General features: G+C 33.8%; 1 protein-coding gene and 1 pseudogene across 1 annotated transcript in view; one reads left to right on the forward strand and one right to left on the reverse strand.

Moving 5' to 3' along the window:
• Nucleotides 1-20,736, reverse strand: part of MARCH1 (membrane-associated ring finger (C3HC4) 1, E3 ubiquitin protein ligase) — a 594,955-nt gene that overhangs the window by 406,583 nt on the left and 167,636 nt on the right. The window lies entirely within an intron of this gene.
• LOC105542437 lies at nt 8,204-20,715 on the forward strand (annotated as a pseudogene).

The raw sequence follows: 20,736 nt of genomic DNA on the forward strand, positions 1-20,736 counted from the left end.
GCACACTGATATGCAGAGAGGAAAGGCTTTGAAAACAGAAGAAGAAAACGGTCATCTATTCTACTATGCAAGGGGAGAGATTTCAGGAGAAATCAGTCTTGCTGACACCTCAGTCTCAGACTTGTAGCCCCCAGAACTATGAGAAAATAAAGTTCTGTTGTTTAAGCCACCCATTTGTGGTACTATGTTAGGGTAGCCCTAGTAAACAAATAGAATGATTTGATCAAGAGAGATATTTCTTCTCTCAGAAGAAAAGAAATCCTTAGTCTAGGCTGGTAGACCAGTATTATTAAGTCATCAGGAAAGGAGGTTTTTGTTTTTGTTTTTTTTCTCCCATATTTTGGTTCTAGACATCACATCTGCAATCCAGCCAGCAGGGAAAAAAATGAGAGAGAGATGAGGGCTCCCTTTTTGTGTGACCATTTTTGCTTACACAGTCATTGTCAGAATTTAGATATCAGCCATAGCTAGTTGCTGTGAGGAAGGCTGGATAATGTAATTAGTATTTTGTGCTCTGCTAAAAACTTAAGCTTCCCTTACTGAAGGAGAAAGAGAGAATAGACATTGGCAGACAAGGAGCTGCCTTTCAATGGGATCTGAGCCAAGGAAAATTTAAAAAAGTGTTATATAATTACTCCCTAAAGAACCAGCAATTTTTAAACACAGATTTATTCAGAGCACTATAGGTAGCTCCATGGAACGGGAAGGAAGGGACACTTGGGATTGCCTTTAAAAACAGGTATGAGTGAAAAAATACATTTGCATACAAGAAATTATCCTTGAAATCTACAAGAGTTGATTTTTGAGTTGGATTTCAGCATAGCTGATTTGATTGTTTTCACCATTTTCCTGCTTATTACCATTTCCTAGCTTCTACTCAATTATGTGGTGATCAACATCGATCATTTAAGACAGTTAACATTTCTTCCTCTTGTTTGTGATAATGGAAGAAGCAAAACAGATCAAAACAAAACAATCATATACCGTGGCTGCATAAGAGTGACATTTTCAAGATTGTCTACTGGCCTTAACTCCAGTCTGACAACCATAGAAACCAAAATGTATTGCTGTGGAAATAAGAGAAAATTATTTAGGGAGTTACTATGAATAATTTCACATGAAATAAAACTACTTTAAAAAATATGAAGAGCTTCATAAATTGAAAGATAAATTCTTGTAAAGCAAGTTGCACGTTAATTTAAAACATGTCACAGAAAGGCTCTTCCTAGGTAAACGACACATTATAAAAGTTAAAATGTTCTATTATGATTTGCGATCAAATATGTTTTCTTTGTGGAATTCAACCTGTTGGTCAATAGTATCTGAGGAGATTTTTGAGACATTTAAAGTGTACGGCCTTTTACAAAAATTACAAAATTATAGAAACATGGCAGATGTGAGTCTGACTTACGTCAGGGATGTGACAGCACAGGGATTTCTATTCTTTGTTTTTTTTTTTCTTTGTGTATTCATAGAAATAAATGATCTTTTCTGACAGTTATTATTCAAACTCTAAATAATTTAGATGACGTGGAAAAATTGTGATTCTTTCTCCATATGGAGAGCATAGCCTCAAAAAATCATGAATGATGAATAGCATTCAGCTTTGTACCTTATACAAAGTACACTTCAAGCTCATGCCAAATATTCATTGAAAAATCACTCGGATATCAAACCACTGACAATAAAATAAAAATAGAGGTTTATACTACATTTAAGAAGCTTTTTCTTTAAAAATTTTACTTAAAGAGAATGCAAAAATTATTAACATGCATTATTTAGAAAATTATGACATCGAAAAACTAAACTTAAGGGAAGTTATCGAGCTTCATTTAGAGGCAAATTTGTCTCCTTAAAAGTTTTTCATTTTCGAATGTGTAAGAATGTAAACCAATTAATTCAATATATATTTCAATAAACTAGGAGCAAGTATAACCGACATGAGAAGGGAAAGATTAAAACTTGAAAGCAAAATTAATAAATTAAAAAGAGAAACATTTTACTTTTGTTTAAACACAATAAAAGTAAAATTGATAAATATGTCAGATGGCTAGTTTTTGGAGTACAAGAATTAAATAGACAATATTCTGCCAAGTACAATAAAAAATGTCAAATATTTCCAAATTATTTTATAAATATACTGTAATTCTAATAAAAATACCAGCAGCGTTTGTTTTTGTTTTTATTTTAAGAAATGATAAGTGTCTAAAGCTCATGTGAAAAACAAGTAGCTATCCAGTTGGCAGCTTCTGTCATATTTTTCCCTGTAGGTTTCTATTCCGGATTATCTGGAGATTGAATGTATACTAGGTATTATTAGTGTACATACCTTTACCTGTTATTGCATAATAGCTATGTTGAATACTCCAAGCTGCCATGTTTTATAACCAGCACATGGCTGGGCATACTGGTGCAGGGATAGTGGTCAAAATAAGGCTGGAGAAATAGGCAGGGGACAGATCCCTGCAGGGCATTGCAAACTAAGGTGAGGTCTTTGGGTATTTTATTCCAAGAACAATATAATGTATTTGGGGATGTTAAACAGGAGCATATCTTGTTTTATTTTTAAAAACTACATCTTGCTCTTATGTAAAGATTAGAATGTGAGAAAGCAAGATTGGAAATGAGTGGAGAAAGACAAAGGAACTTTTTAAAAATCTTAAGTTGTTTTGAAATCCAAAAGATAGAAAGAATGAAAGAAAGAGAAAGAGAGAGAGCGACGAAGAAAAAAATTCTCTCTCAATATGATATGACAAAAATGGCACTTTACCTTGCCTCTGTGATCTCCCCACCTGAAAATCATAACCCCACCTTAATTATGAGAAAAATATAAAAACTCCAATAGACAGGCATCCTAACAGTAATCCTCAAAACTGTCAACACTGAAAAACTGAGAAACTGAGAAATTATCACAACCAAGAAAAGCAAACAGAGACATGATAACTAAATGTAATATGGTATCCTGGATGAAATCCTGGAACAGAAAAATAACTTTAGGCAAAAACTAAAAAATTTGAATAAACTATGGACTTTAGTTAATAATAATGTATCAATATAATTCCATTACCTGTACTAAATATATCATATTAATGTTAGATTTTAACCACAGGGTGAATTGTGTGGGTGAGGGGTATATGGCAATCTTCTGTACTATCTGCTCAATTTTTCTATAAACCTAAAACAATTCTAACAATAGAGTCTAATTATAAAGAATGAATATGTGTTTATTGATCCATATTTATGGAAATGGGTGTTGTTAGAGCAGTCTTGGGGCCCTTCAATAGTCAGGTAGTAAGATCCGTCAGCCTTGGCCTGGATCTGAGAGCTCACTGTTTTCTAGTATGCAAGAGCTTTGCTTGATTTCCTACTTGACCAGTGGTTTGATCCAAAAATCTTCCCATTTAAGAACCTGAATATAGAGATTTTAATTCTAGTACCAAATTCAGTAGTTTCTGAAGGATGGCAATTAATTCTGCCTGCTATTAGACGGTTTGGGTCTTCTCATTGAACTCAGTAAGAACCTGATTTGAATCTGCTGTAAACTGCCTCTGGGTGGCCAGTGCATGAAACTTGGAGCCTGAGTGAATGCCAGGGATGAGGCAGGTTGATCTGCGTCTCTGGAAAATGTATGGATCGGTACATGTAACTGAAGTAGACTAGTGCAGGCAGAAAGCAACAATCACCTTTGTAATATAATGCTAGTTTCCCTCAGTCTTTTGAAACAGGGATCTCCACAATTTGTTACACAGGCTAATGTTTGCCCCAGAGCCAGGGACCTTTTTAATTCAATGCCTAGATATCAGAGTGACAAAAACTGGCATCAAAATTGGGTGTCCTCCCACTCTACTACAATAGAAGTCATTCTAAGAATCATGGCAGGCCAGAATCTGAGAGGAGATAGCAGGTGCACAGGTGTGTGAGGGTCTGAGAGGAGCCAGCAGGTGCACAGGTGTGTGAAGTTCTGAGAGGAGGAGGCAGCAGGTGCACAGGTGTGTGAGGGTCTGAGAGGGGAAAGGCACAAGTAGTAGGGATTAAGAGAAAGGTGATTATGAAGATGTGCCTGTGAATAGCCAGGGATATGATCACTGCCTCCCTGGTGATCTCGTGAGTCACTGAAATTATATTCCTAGGCTCTGAGAAACACACCAACTGGGCTACTTCCCTTTGGCATTATCAGAGAAATAGTGCCACATGTATCTTCCTTGTGTTTTGCATATATTTTATCAGACTTTATTTTATAGAGCTGTTTTAGGTTCATAGCACAACTGAGCGGAAGATACAGAAATTTTCCATATTCTCCCTACCCCCACACATGTACAGCCACTGACACTATCAATACCTCATACGAGAGTGCTACATGAATTTGTTACAATTGATGAAAAAACACTGACACATCATTATTACCCTAAGTCTGTGGTTTCTATCAAGGTTCACTCTTGGTGTTGTGTCCTCTATGGGTTTTGACAAATGTATAATAATATGTATCTACCAGTATAGGATCACACAGAGTAATTTTCATTGCCCTAAAATCCTCTATTCTCCTCCTATTCATCTCGTCCCCACAACTCCTGACAACCACTGATCCTTTTGCTATCTCCATAGTTTTGCTGTTTCCAGAATGTTCTATAGGTGGAGTCATACAGTATATAGTCTTTTCCGATTTCCTTCTTTCATTTAGTAATATGCACTTAGAGTTCTTCCATGACTTTTCATTGCTTGATGATTTATTTTTAGCAATAATGAATAAACCCATTATAAACAACTGTTTGCAGGGTTTTGTTAGGATATAAGTTTTCAACTCCTTTGGGCAAGAAGCTTGTGGTTTATTTTATGGTGAAGTACATTTGGTTTTCTAAGAAACTGTTAAACTGTCTTCCAACACAGTACTATTTTGTCTTCCAACAATGTACCATTTTGTATTCCAATAGTAATGAATGGGGGTTGCTGTTCCACATCTTCTTTGGCATTTGTTCTTATCAGTGTTCCAGATTTTGGCCTTTCTGATAGATGTGTAGTGGTATCTCATTGTTGTTTTAATTTGCAATTCCCTAACCACATAAAATGTTGAACATCTTTCCATATGTTTATTTGCCATCTTCTTTGGTGAGGTGTCTGTTCAGGTCTTTGGGCCATTTTTTTCCTGATGTTAAATTTATTTTTTTTTCCTTCAACTTTTAAGTTCCAGGCTACATGTGCAGGATGTGCAGGATGTGCAGGTTTGTTACATAGGTAAACATGTGCCATGGTGGTTTGCTGCACAGATCAACCCATCACCTAGGTGTTAAGACCCCAGCATCCATTAGCTATTCTTCCTGATACTTTCTCTCTCACCACTTGTAGATTCTAGACATTAGACCTTTTTCAGAAGGATAAATTGCAAAACTTTTCTCCCACTCTTTAGGTTGCCTGTTGGCTCTGATGAAAGTTTCTTTTGCTGTGCAGAAGCTCTTTGGTTTAATTAGATCAATTTTAGCTTTTGTTGCAATTGCTTTTGGTAACTTCCTCATGAAATCTTTGTCCGCATCTATGTCCTAAATAGTATTGCCTATATTTTCTTCTAGGGTTTTTTTTATAGTTTTGGGTTTTACATTTAAGTCTTTAATCCATCTTGAGTTTATTTTTGTATAAGGTGTAAGGAACGGGTTCAGTTTCAATTTTGTGCATATGGCTAGCCAGTTCTCCCAGTATCATCTAGTAAATAGGGAATGCTTTCACCATTGTTTGTTTTTGTGAGGTTTGTGAAGAGCACATGGTTGTAGATATGTGGTCTTATTTCTGAGTTCTGCACCATGGACCATTTTTAATAGGTTTTTGCATTTTCTTCTTTTGAGTTGCAAAGAGTTGCCTGTATATTTTGGATGCAAGTTCTTTATTAGATAGATGTTTTGTGAATAGTTTCTCCCCGACCGTTGTTTGTCTTCTCATGCTCTTGACCATGTTGTATTTTTTATGGTGTCTACTCTAAGAGCACACACAGTTAGGGAGAGAAATACATGGAGGCATTTCCATTGGATTAAAAGGTATTAAGGTAAGAGCCCAAAATGTGAAAAGAAGCATTAATTGTGGAAATGTAGCCTATCTGATTATGGGGAAAATCCAGCAGTAGGGATTAAGTGATGAGAAAACAAAGTGTGTATCTTCAGGAACATACAACTTCACTTTATAATTACAAGCATTTTTGTTCATTGAAATGCGTGTAATGTTTTCTTCTTTCAGGTTATAGTTACAAATAAATTTATATCTGAAGTCATTTTATTTATTTTTATATAGATAGTTATTTACTGATTTGTTGTGTTTATTTTTGCTAATGTATGGATTAACTGATAATTAATTGGTAGAAATCAGCAGTTAGGAGCAAAAAAGATGCATTATTTTTTCAATGTAAGCTCTGTGAGAAAAACAAAAACGTTTCTGCATCAATTTAATATGTTTGCTCATCACTGTGGAACTTATGTAGGGATTTATATATCAGTCTGGTCTTCGTAGATACTCTTTTCCTCCTGTAGCCTGAACATATGTGAAACTAAGAGAAATATAAATTTTTATTTGTTTTTAGTTTTCTCCTATACTTTGAAATACTCTGACAAGACCATAAGAGTTTCTAAAGCAAAAGTTTGTTTCTCTTTTATTTATGACACTATATTGACACACAATCTATGATTGATATTGATTTCTTCTGAAGATTGTAAGCAGGAAACCAGAGAGGTACCATTGACTAACAAATGTTATTATGAGTTTAATTTTATTTGAAAAGCAAATGTTAAAAAATTGTTTTGTTTCCTTAAAGTTCATTGTGAAAATATTGGAGAAAGGTGTTAAACCTAGCTAGAGTTGCTGGGAGAAGAGAAAAGATATTTCAATAAGAGTGACAATAAGACAATAACTATTTTCATTATGAAAAAGATTAATAACAGGAAAATGAATACAAATAAATAATTCATGAAAAGGGAAGTAAAAATGAAACACTTGAAATATTGCACGGAAAATTATAAATTAACAAAAAGTCAAATTTGTATCTATATTAGGAAGGACAAAAGAATTACAATGTCCTACACTGATGGAGTTTATATGTTTCTTTCTTTCTCTGTATATTACTGTATTTTCCCTTGTTTGTGAAATTAGCATCTATATTATTTATAGCTGCAAATAGAGTAACAAATTTTAAGAATTTTAAAAAGACACATGTTAAAGCACTTCCATTTTTCCTATGATTATACTCAATTATGTAGCTCACATTACTGAATTGTACATAATAGGAGCATGAACTCTGTTATCTCAATGTATCACTTTTCAAAAGAGGTTACAAAAATGTTTTAATAATTCAAAATATCCAGAGATATTTTAACAGTATCTCAGACTAAAAAACATATTTCAGCACTATGTCTTAAGAACACTTTTGTTTTAATAGCATTTTTCTATTTTAGTCATAAGTGGTCAACATTAGATCTACCATTCTACAAGAAAGTATATGTCCTGCATCCTATTCATGAATAAAAAGAGCATAACCCAATTTGAATCTGGCTACTCCTCCTCATTAGAGTGTAATCTTCGTAGGTAATAAAGTCTTCTTGATTGCATTTCCTTACATTAAAATGAGAATAGTATGTAATATTTCATGGGTGTCTTATAAAGACTATTAGAATAATTAATTTAGAATGAGGTAACCACGTGAAAATGTCCTATGTAGGATTTGACTCAGAAATGATACCCAAAGAATAGAAGCACTTAGTGGCTTCCTGGCCATGTATGAAATGGTAAGTGGTAAGGTTAGAAATGATCTGAGGTCAAGCTCTGCTTTCATTCCCCACCATAAACACGATAAATCCCCTATTCCAGCTGGAAACATAGACTTAATATTGTTAATGTGTAAGAACCCAGATAACCAAGAAATTGTTCACCTTCTTGCAAGAATTAATCGTATAAAACTCTCTTGGTTGGTCAAAGATTCTAGACTTGGTATTGCCATCGATTGATGCTGATTCCTTGTAGTTTTTCCTATCAGTATTATGCTTTGCTTTCACCTTCAACGACATGTTAACCTTCTAAAGCCTGCTTTACTTTGCTGTACTTACTCCAGACTTTGCCAATTTCTGTAGAATGAGGTTATGCCCTAGACAGCTTCTCTGGAGACAGACTGCTGGCCGTATGCTCCTATAGCTCTGGTGTTCCTCTTTGTTTGGTCCAGGGAGAACTCCTGTGCACTATGCTCTCAGTATGCTCTGGGATCCCGCCCTCTGAGCTCAACCTGCATTCCCTGCCTTCAGAGGATGAACTGACAGAGATAGATGGGCCAAGAGCTCAAGAGCTGGGAAGTATTTTTGCTATAATTTTGTATTTTAATAGAAATTTTGGAAATATATTAAGTGAAATCAGTTATTGAATCTTCCTGCTAAAATAAATCTGAAAAATAACTATGTCTCTAAGTTTTAGAGTTGAATTTCCAGAACCCAACTATTTTAAGTGCTGTAATCTGAACAATGTAAGAACCTCTTACAAACAGAAACTCAGAAAAAAGTAAAAAGCATTCAAGCAAAAGATTGTAGCCAAACTGGCTACAATTCAGAAAATAAAACTTGTAAAGCTTTAGCAATGTAAAATTTGGAAAAATGTACAATTTGAGAGATTTACCAGGTTCAAATTGAATTATATCAATGCATGTTTTCCCAAAGAAACTGATACCAAATGTTTGTGTTTCTACAGAGAGCAAACTAAGGCTAAATAAGTGTAAAATGTCCGATAAGAAAATTAAATGAGAAGAAGTAAAGATAGTCTGATGGAAATGTTCTTTCTTAAACACACATGATGCTATCAATTCGTTATAGGATCTAATTTCCCTGTAGATCTTTGGAAATAGAGGAAACTTCTATTAATCTGGAGTTGTTTAATTGTGCCTAAAGATAAGACTAAAAATCTTCTCAGGATGTCATACTTCGATTTTTATGAGCTTATATCAGGAATGATTTAAATCATCACTTCCAAAGAAAAGAGAAGGTATATCTAGAAGCTTATATTCATATTACATGCTTGCCCTTAATCCAATGGTAATGTGTCATAGATTCTAAGAAAATAAAAAATTATTGTGGACTTCAGTGTTTGCAAACAATTTGACTACTACTATGAATCAAAACTTGAAGAGAGTACAGTAAGACAAAATAATTTCTAGTAAGCTAGCAATAGTACACACATAGTTTAGGAATTCTTCATTGGTTATATATATTTTTCTCACATTATTACAGCTGTGTTGGATTTAAAATGGCTATGATAAAGGTGATACCATAATAAAGAAATCAATTTATAATTAGAACTGTTTAATTCTCAGGAAATCTAGAATTAAATTTTTGGACGAAAAAGTGATTGTTGCTTCTTTTATGATTATAGGTTAGTTAATAAACTTTAAAGTTGGGAAAATTCTCAGGAATCTTGGAAATTGGCAAAGGTATTTTGTACTTCTATAATGTATTTTTAAAAATCGGTTTTTCATGTTAGGTCACTTTTCCGTACTAAACAGGAAATAATTTTCCTTTGCCTATCGTACAGTGAATCACATAGGCCTGTTGTACTCTACCAAAATATCTCTGGCAGGAAGGCTTCCTGTAATATACAGAAAGGCTGCTGAACACATTTAATTCATCCATCTGTTACTCACATACAGCCATTGTAATTTACAATTCTGTGAACAATGTGATTACTTAGGTGTTGAATCAGTGGTGTTTGCTTTTATATCATTTGAATTTCAAATATGTCTATCTAATGTATTTTCATAGCTACATTAGATATTTATGCTAAATAAAGCAAGTTCACTAAGAGCAACTAATTCTCCCTTAAATGCCAAATGACACACGTCAATAGATCTTCTTCACTGAACAAACAACTCCCTTATTTCCATTTGATTAATATAGGGTTGTTTCTTTCAACAGATATACAAAAAATCAAATGCATTTTTCTTCCAAAACAATTTTAATGCTATTTTAAATTTTTAGAAAAAAGAATCACCAATAAAGTAAGATTCAGCTCAACCAAGTAATCATAAGAAAATTTTATCCTAAGCAAAGCTATAGAGGTATAGAAAAAATTGTCAAAGAATTAAAGAGTTCTCTAAATGAACAAATGTCACGTATGTATAACTCTCACAAGACTTGAAAAAAGTCCTGCTGGAAAAAGGTGTTAAAATATGTGTTTGAAGAGCACACCAATGGTGATTCAGGGTTGCTAAACTTCACAAGGTAGAAAAATACTTAATGTAATTCCTTAGAAATACATTTTGAAAGATCAATGGAACTCACTTCTAATTGTTTTCTGAAATGACAAATGCTTTCCCTTCAAAAAATCAAAATACTTATGCATTATTCCTTTATATATGTACTGTTATGAAATCCATTTTCAAAATGAATCATTAAAAATCGTTCTGAAGATAAGTACCACCTCCTTCTTTTTCAGCTCCCTGTAAGTATTTCTTCATTTCTCTCTACAGGATTTTCCCTTCTACATGTTAACAGCAAGTTAAAAATAAACTTTGCTTTCTATAATTAAGACTTCTGTATGGAAAATATAAAGTAGTTTCTTTTAAGATTTCTTATGAAAAATTGCCCAAGCTGAACATTACAGTTTTTATTACATGCCAGTTACTATACTTAGGATAAGCAAGGAAGAAGGATACTATCCTATATGCTGTCTCACTCCAGTGAGCCTAGGATCAATATGCTGTAAATTGGAAAGTAAATCTATCTAACATAAAATCAAACTTTCAAAGATGGCAGTTGCATTTCTTATATTTCTAGGCTAAAATAATTGTATTTAAAATATGCCTTTATGCTACAATATTATGTCTTTATGATTTTAAAGGTGATAGAATTGTAAAAACATTTTCCAAAAAAGTAAAAGAAAACTTAAATCATCTGGATTTAATAATGCAGACATAAATACTGTCAACATCTAGAAAGTTTTTTTCAGTCATTTTGTGATAGGTGATGATAGATAGACAAAAAATACATGGATACTTTATTTTTAAAAATTGTAATCATATGGCTTACAGTTTTATATCATCTAATATTTTATCATGACTATTTTGGCCTGCCAATAAATATTCTTAGAACATCTGATTTTTAAGATCAATGTATTTTGTGTTAAAATGTATTTAAATTGAGCATTCATTAATCTATGCAAAGAACTGTGCTTGATGCATAGAGTGTAGAAAGGTTTGCACAACATTTCCAAAGACTTATATTATAGTCTAGGATATGAAATGCCATATTCATGCTGTTGACACAGAGGAAAATTACTTAACACTGCAAAAGGACAGCATGCTTTACAATTTCAGAGGAGGAAAAAATTAAGATCCTCTTTTAGAAAGTAATCAAAGGAGTCAATACATTGAGCTAAGTTGTCAAGGCTGGCTGGACTTTTGACATGTGAAGATGAGAAGAACAGACTTTATAAGTGAAGAGAAAGCATGAGCTAAGGAAAAGAGGCAGATGTGCATGTAAAATGTGGACAAAACATCTCAGAAAGTGTGGCATAATACATCAGGTTCATGGACATAGAAGCCTTATAGAACAAGGAACAGTGAAAGAAAATAATATAGCAACAAAGATAAAGACTATGTCAGTGGTTGAGCTGCAGGTGATTTTCTCTTTTACTTACTTGCTTTCCAAATTTGTGATTTTATTAAAAAATATGTATAGTGACAAGAATTTATCTTATGACCTTACAAACATAAATAACCTTCCTCATTTGATCATTTTGACAATGCTATGAGGTGGGTGTAAATACTGCAGATGAGAAAATAGGCATAGAGAGGATAAGAAATGTAATCAAGGGTGCACATCTAGTAGATACCGAAGCTAGATATTGAGCCTAGAAAGGCTTAATCCAAAGTCCAAGCTCTTCGCCAAATTTGCTCTACTGTCTCTCTTTCCTTTCTGTTTATAATTAATAATTATAATATCAGGAAAAATAAATTAAGCATCAACATGGTACATGATTATACAAACTTTATTTGTATAGATACTCCATTTCCATGAACCAATTTATCTTTGATCCAGCCCTATGGATACAGGAATAAAATAACATCAGAATGGCTTTTCTCTGAGCAAAACTGCAGAATCTGTAGTTTAAAAGAGATTTTTAAGATCCCAAAGTAACTATTGATTTCTAATGGTTCTGAATTTGGTCTCCTTAAGAAAAACTGTAACTATTGATAAACTTCTTTTAGACCTTGTTACAGGAAGTGAGTGAGGTTGGCCAAAGGCTGGCATTTTTGAAATTTGTTTTTCTATTTATCTGAAAATAGTTTTTGCCATACTAATTATTTCCAAGAGAGGGAGGGAAAAATTAATAAGAAAAAAATAACATTTTATTCATACATGAAGCTATTCAGAGCAGAACCCCAGATATACCATATTTGTTTGGAACTCAGGAGTTAAAAATTAACCTCACTTTATAAAATGGTCCATTCCTCAGACATCCCAACTCAATATCTGAATGTTCTATGTACTCCCAAGTGGAAATGCTCTCTAATTAGTGTCTCTAGCTTTAATTGCTATTATGCAATAGTTATCTAACAATGGAAATAATTCTTTTAAATCAACCCATTGTTACATTACTACTTGTATTCAGCACAAATGAATGATACTTAAAATAGGTCAAGGAAGATATATTCACAATTTTGTTCAAAAGAAAGAATTGTCTATGAAAATCCTCACGTGCTACCAGTTAAAAGAAGCTTAATGTAAACTAAGAAACATCTAATAATTTTGGTACAAAAATAGAAGATAAATACTTAAGTAGAACATAAGAATGAGAAGGGTCAGATTAAAATTTAAGTAGGACTGACCTTTACTGAACCAAATCTCTTTAGAGAAACTGCTCATTTTGGGTGCTGTAGTTGAATTATTAGCTAATAACATACTACTTACTCTTAAAATATGTGGACAGAAATGTTGACATAATATATGTATCCCGTTAATAAAGAAAAAATTCTGGTATAAAAAATGAAAGTTAATAATTAAAATTTATAAATACTTATCCAAAGTTACCCTCCTTCCAAGAAGTATTCAGTTGCCAAACATTCTGAGGTTTTGGTTTATTTTTTTACTTTCTTTGGATGTCACTATGCAAGTAATTAAGTTACATATAAATATATTTTAATACTTTTAAATTGAGGTATTACATTTATGAAGGGGAAAATCTTAATTGTATATACCTTGTTACATATAATGAATTAGCATAACTATATAATTACCATCTAAGTCAAAATACAGAACACCCAGTTAACAGCCGTCTTTGCCCCACAAAGGTAGCCATTATTCTGACTTCAGAAAACCATCGGCTAGTTTTGGTTGTTTTTGAACTTCATACAAATGAAATCATACATCATAGATGTTAGTGACTGGCTGCTTTAACTTAATGTACTGTACTATTCATCTACATTTTTGCAGTCAGTTGGAGTTTTTCAAAAACTTTCTGCATTATATGACTATACTATATTATATTTATCCATTGACTGTTATTGGACATTTGGATTTTTTTTAGTAAAATAACATGACTAATAGTGTTGCTAGGAACATTCTTGTATAGGTCTTTTAGTGAACATATACTCTTAACTGTTGGGCCAATACATAGTAATGGAATTTCCAGGAGAAAAGTATAGAATTAGATTTAGTAATTATGTCTAATCCTTCTCCAAAATGGTTTTATCAATTTACACTCCCAACATACCATATGAAAATTTCAGTTACTCTACATCCTCACAAACACTTAGAATTATCAGTAATTTAAAAAATGTCATATATTTTGGTGTATGTATTAGTAGTAGAAAGTCATTTGAGATTTAGTTTGCATTTCTCTAATACTAACACATTTATATTTTAAAGAGTTTTTAAAGAAGGGAAGGGAGGAATAGTTTACTATTCCTAATCCACAATTTGATCAGGTATCAAGATAAACTATGATAATACATGAAAATGTCTCCTAAGGAACATAGTTAACTTTATTAATTCAGAGAATGCTAGCAAAATTAAAACAAACAAAATTTTAAAATAGAATACATATGTCATAGAACAGCTAAATATTAATAGAAGTAAAAATATTAGTTTTTATTATTTTGTGGTATAATCAATGCTGATTTTAAGCTGTCAAAATGCTACATACGCTTCCAATCACTCCCAAGTTAAGACAAGAAATTTGATTTGGGAAAAATATTTCAAATATTACAATTTTGTTGTATTTGAGACAGACTTAAATGTTTGTATTTTCTTTCCTTTTTACAATGAAGCTTCACACTTTTGACATGTAAAATGGAACAGTGTAACTTGATGTGATTAGTGTTCCTTTCTTAGACTATGTCATTCCTACTACTGCTTAGATTTGTATTTCAGATGACTACAAATAAGACAAGCCTAACAAGACTCATAATTCTGGTCTTGCAGCTGAAAAAGTTTCAATTTTAAATAAACTGCTGGCACTATCCTTGTAAAGAACTGGCAAAAACAGTTACTTTCATTGAAACTACAGTTTAAGGTGTGAATTTTGCATATTATATTCAGCCAACAAACACTTTCCTATGAGGAAAAAAGGGGGAAAGAGTTGTTTTATAACAATGAATTTATGCAAATTTTAAGTCATAGAGGTGCTTCCTTTATATTTTCAGTGCATAGGAAGTTTTTATGTATGACTTCTTGATTCTGATATTCATTTTAAACTTGTTACATTCAAGAAATAACTTTTCCAGAACTAAAATGGAACAGGTTGCCTGGTTAGCTTGCAGAATAATTTTAGAGTAAGCTATATACATCGTTAAAACAAATGTTATAGAAATTGTCCTCAATAAAGAAAGATAGAATGTCTATGGACTCTTTTACCTTTTACCTGCTGAGTAAAAGGTAAAATGCACCCAGGAGTTAATGTGTATCCATTTTATAAAAATTCTAAGATGATAGATGAGATCAAGTCTAACTTTTAAATTAGCACACTATTTGAATATTGAACATGTACACTCACACAAGCAGAGCTTCATGAGCAAGGGGATCTTTGTATGAAGATTTAAATTTTTTTTCTCTCTTCCAAATGAAGTATAATAAATGAAGGAATGAAGCTTGTACATTTTCTTTCTGTTAATTTGTTATCCAAGTTCTCCTCTTTTTTTAATGACTGCCCACTTCTGAATTAGGCATTTGTTGTTGAATGGGGTATACATAGTTTACTCCTGTTAGAAAAGCTTCAGTTAGATGTTCAAGCTCTTGAGAAATTCTCTATGTAATTCTTCTGTGTAATTGTCTACAGTAGAAAAAATTGAAAGGATTCTTTTATCAACTTCACTCACTCATTTTCACTGATGTACTCTTTCCCTTCATAAAAATTTACTTAGTATTATCTATATACCAATTATTCTGCTGGGCCAAAGGGATTAAAATAAAACAACACATCAACATACTGCCTTTGATTGGAGATGCTAACCTCCAAGTAGCTAGTCAAAACAAAAATGTAAGATAAAGCAGAACAACCAGTGCAAGAGGACAGGCAATCAGACAATGGATAGGGAAGAAGAGCTAGGCATGGTGGCAGAGGACTCTTTTGGCACTTAGGTGGACTTCACAATTATTACAACTCTAGGGTAGTTGGTATTGTGACTTGGACTTTATGGATGAGGAATCTAGGACAAAGAGAATGTAACTGACTTGAGGCAATCTTAATTGCACTATCACAGTGACAGAAAGGTGAGTTGCTATATTCTTTTTTGATTGAAAACTCTGGACAGAAATGACATTTCAATCAAGTTTGCAGCAGCCTTTGAACAAAAACATTAAAATTCTGATTTAATTTATATATCAATATTATAAAGACTAAATGTAAAAAAGTAATTCGTAAAGTAAAAATCAAGGAAAACTGGACACACAGAGAGTGGTAAAAAGTCTACTTTAAGGACTAACTTTTAAATTTCTTTTCACTGGGTTTTAAATTTTTAACCACAATGAAATTAAAATATATTATTTTCTTAATATAACTTTTGAAATCTCACTGTTCTATTGTTTTCTATACTGTAGTAATTGTCCTCAAGATACCAATGGGACAAAGGGAAAAAAATGAGACCTATATATGCTTCTATTTAAGAAGCTTTGTAACTTTTAAATAGAAAGAACACATAACACATTGTTTATACCAAAACATATTTGATATTTAAAATAGGCATAATTCTGAAAAGGAATCATCCAAATATTTTAATAGAGCTTAAGTAGAATACTTTCTCTCATCAAACTTTCACTGTAACTTTATTTCTTCTATATCCAGCTACATTAATCTTGATATTTAAAATTATGGTACAGAAGTTATGAAATTAGACAACTAGGTACATTTCTTAGGATCACTGCTTCCTTGCTGCACATATTCAAACAAATTATTTTACCCTCCTAAGCCTTTCATCAGTAAAATGGTAGCAATAATAATGGCTGCCTCATAGAATTATTATAGGCAAAGCACTTAAAGCAGTGCCTGTACAGAGAAAAAAAAAATCAATGAAGGTCACCTACTAATTTTTATCTACAGTTTTATGTACTTAAAATTATCATATATATTTATCCTTTTCTGCTGCAATAATTCTGGTGCTATAGTGATCAGATTGACTTAACAATTTTTTCAGAAAAGCTCTTACAGTTCATTTTTGCTGATTAAGTATTTTTTTCCCTTCGTCAGAACACTGCTTAAAAATCATGCCATCTGTGGCACCTTCTAATGCCAACCAGGTGTATATTTATCAATATCTCAATGATAACACATTTAAGCATATACAGGTAAATTGTATGACAGTATCATAGACGATGAAATTAGAGTTTAGGAGCTATAATAAGTGGTAGAAATAATCATCTACTCCTCAGGTTAAGTGATTTGTTCCAGGCCACATGACATTTTTTGCAGGGCAGGACTAGATCCCATATATTCTGATTTCTACTGCATGGTTGATTGTTTTGAGCATGGTAATATAATATATTGTGTAAGACACTTTTGTGAAAGAGGGCACTGTAAAAAAACACATTGGAAATAGAGATAGATAGATGATTGACAGATAAATAGATTTGTTGTCTCAGGCAAACCAGGATTATGGCATACCAGTCATGAATTAATAGATAAAATAGAAACTTTGTCAAGTATTTTAATGTGGAGAATTTAACATGTGGTATTTTTAAGGTATACTGAAATGAAAAAGGAAACAGGGAATACTAAGTTAGACAGTAACTGTAAGAATCAACCCGCATTTCTTAGGGTGGGAAAGCAAAAATAAAGACATTGATAAATATTTTCAGACCTTAAAAGTTCAGAGGAGGACACCAGAGACCTAGAATTAAAATCCTTTGGGGAATGGGTACCAACTGGTCATTGCTGATACCTCAGAAATTCAACAGAGGACCCCAGGAGAGTTGGGACTCAGACCTTTGGGGAAGGCATGAGTTCCAGGTGATGATGCTACTTTAGGAGTCTGGAAAAAGGACTTGTGGTTTGGGCCTTTGAAAACGGTGTGTTTTTTTGTTTTTTGTTTTTTTTTTTCCTTATGTGATGATTAATTTTATGTATCACCATAGCTGGGCCATAGTGCCCAGATATTCAGTCAAACTTTATTCTAAATGATTCTGGAAGTGTTTACCTATCCAATGCCTGTTCCACGATCATATTTTGAAAACACAGTCTGTATTTACAAGTGTATAGCTGGAGAGGAATTTTGCCTTAGATAAATCACAGGTTTTGGTTCACTAGGTACATTGTCAAAGAGCATTGTGACTCATCCATGTATGATTTAGATGATATTTTTGATAATTTTGATAATTTGATAATTTTGAGGATTTTTTGCATGAGACTTTGGACTTTAAAGTTGATGCTGGATAAGTTAAGACTTTTGGGGCTATTGGGATGAAATGAATGTACTTTGCATGAGATAGGGACGTAAGATTTTTGGGGGAGTGGCAGGTGCATAATATGTACTAAATTGTGCCATGCCCTCAAATGCATATGCAGAAGCCTGAACCCCCAATGTGACTGTATCTAGAGATAAGGACTTTAGGAGGTAACAAAGGTTAAATGAGGTCAAAAAAGTAAAGCTCTAATCCCATAGGTTTGGTGGCTTTCTAAGAAGAAGAAAAGAGAAATATCTTTGTCTCGCCATGTGAGGACACAGTAAGAAGGCTAATATCTGCAAGCAAAGAAGACAGCCCTCACCAGAAACTGCATTGGTTGGAACCTCAATCTTGGACTTCTAGCCTCCAGAACTGTGAGAAAATAAATTCTGTTGTTTAAGCCACCCTGTCTATGGTTTTTTTTTGTTATGCTAGCCTGAGCTGACTGTTTTTTGGGTAATATTAACATTTAAATTGGTGCTGTAATTGAATGCATGTACCTGCCCCAAATTCAAATGTTCAAAGTGTTAACTCCCAAAGTGATGGCATTAGTATGTGGGGCTTTTCGGAAGGTATTTAGGTCCTGAGGGTAGAGCCCTGATGAAAGGGATTAGTGCCTTCATAAAAGAGGTCTCAGGAGGCGTGTTTTCTCCTTCCACCATAAGAAGTTACACCAAGAATATGGTTGTCTTTGAGAAAATGGGGCCTCATCAGACACTGTATATACTAGTCCCTAAATCTTGGACTTCTCAGCTTCCAGAAAGAAATACATTTCCATTGTTTATAACGGAATACCATATACTGAGTCTATGGTATTTGTAGCAGCCCAAAAGGCTAACACAACAGTAAGTAAAACAGATTACTTTCCCTAATGTGGGGGTGGGGTTTATCCAATCAGTTGAAGGCTTAAATAGACCAAAGACAGACGTTTCCCAAAAAAGAATTTTTCCAGGAAGACACACTTGCAACTTGAACTAAAACTTCTCCCTCGGTCTACAGCACACTGGCCTACCCCATCAATTTTGGACTTACCAAATCTCCATAATTGTATCAGTGAATTCCTTGAAATAAATCTTTCTGTATATAAAGGCATACCACAGAGATATTTTAAGTTCAATTCCAGGCCATAACAATAAAGCTAATATTACAGTAAAGCGAGTCACTTTTTGTTTTGTTTCCCAATGCATATAAAAGTTATGTTTATACTACCTTGTAGTCTATTAAGTGCACTAGGCATTATATCAATAAAACAATGTACATACCTTAATTTTTTAAAAAAAGAAAACCTTATTGCTAAAATAAAGCTAATGATTGTCTTATCCTTCAATGAGTGATGACCTTTTGGCTGGTAAGGGCTCTTGCCTTGATTTGTTTCTTTCTTTTTTTTTTTTTTTTTTTTTTTTTTTGAGATGGAGTCTTGCTCTGTCACCCAGGCTGCAGTGCAGTGGCGTGATCTCAGCTCACTGCAACCTCCGCCTCCTGGGTTCACGCCATTCTGTCTCAGCCTTCCAAGTAGCTGGGACTACAGGTGCCTGCCAGCATGTTCAGCTGATTTCTTGTATTTTTAGTAGAAACAGGGTTTCACCATGTTAGCCAGGATGGTCTCAATCTCCTGACCTGGTGATCCACCCACCTTGGCGTCCCAAAGTGCTGGGATTACAGACATGAGCCACCCACCGCGCCCAGCCTCTTGCCTTGATTTTGATGGCTATTGACTAACTATGGTGGTGTTTGCCAAAGTTTGGGTGTCTATGGCAATTACTTGAAATAACACAATGAGATTTGCCACACTGATTGACTCTTTCTTTCACAAAATATTTCACTATAGCTTGCTACACTATTTGATAGCATTTTACCCACAGTAGAATATTTTTCAAAACTGGAGTAAATCCTTTCAAACTCTGCTGCTGCTTTATCAACTAAGTTTATGTAATATTCTAAATCCTTTGTTTTCATTTCAACAATGTTCACAGCATCTTCACCAGGAGCAAATTCCAGCTCAATAAACTACTTTGACCCGCACGCCTGCCACAGAGAAGATGGAGCTGATCCAGAAGGCCAAGTTGCCCAAGTGCTATGATGATATGGCTACCTGCATAAAGGCCATGACCAAGCAGGGCACCAAGCTGTCCAAGGAGGAGTGTAACCTGCTTTCCGTGGCCTACAAGAATATGGTTGGGGACTGCAGGTTTGCCTGCAGGGTCATCTCAAGCATCAAGCAGAAGACAGACACCTCTGACAAGAAGTTGCAGCTGATTAAGGACTATTGCAGAAAGTGGAGTCCGAGCTGAGATCGATCTGCACCACAGCCCTGGAATTGTTGGATAAATATTTGATAGCCAATGCAACTAGTCCAGAGACTGGTGTCTTCTATCTGAAAATGAAGGGTGGTTACTTCCAGTACCTTGCTGAAGTTGCATGTGGTGAGAATCAAAAACAAATGACAGATAATTTCCAAGGAGCTTACCAAGAGGCATTTGATATAAGCAAGAAAGAGATACAATCCATTCATCCAATCTGCCTGGGGCTTGCTGTTAACTTTTCGGTATTTTACCATGAGATTCATAATCACCCAGAGCTTGCCTGCACGCTGGCTAAAATGGCTTTTGATGAGGCCATTGCAGAACTTGATACACTGAATGAAGAGTCATACAAAGACAGCACCCTCATTATGCAGTTGCTTAGAGACAACCTAACACTATGGACCTCAGACAGTGAAAGAGAAGAATGTGATGCAGCAGAAGGGGCTGAAACTAAACCCATGGTGTCATCCTTCTTCCCTTCAATAAACCTTTTTACACATCTCCATTCCTTATTCCACTTGGATTTCCTATAGCAAAGAAACCCATTTATGCAT

Source organism: Mandrillus leucophaeus, unplaced genomic scaffold, assembly GCF_000951045.1.
Source record: "Mandrillus leucophaeus isolate KB7577 unplaced genomic scaffold, Mleu.le_1.0 Scaffold259, whole genome shotgun sequence".
NCBI classification, from domain to species: domain Eukaryota; kingdom Metazoa; phylum Chordata; class Mammalia; order Primates; family Cercopithecidae; genus Mandrillus; species Mandrillus leucophaeus.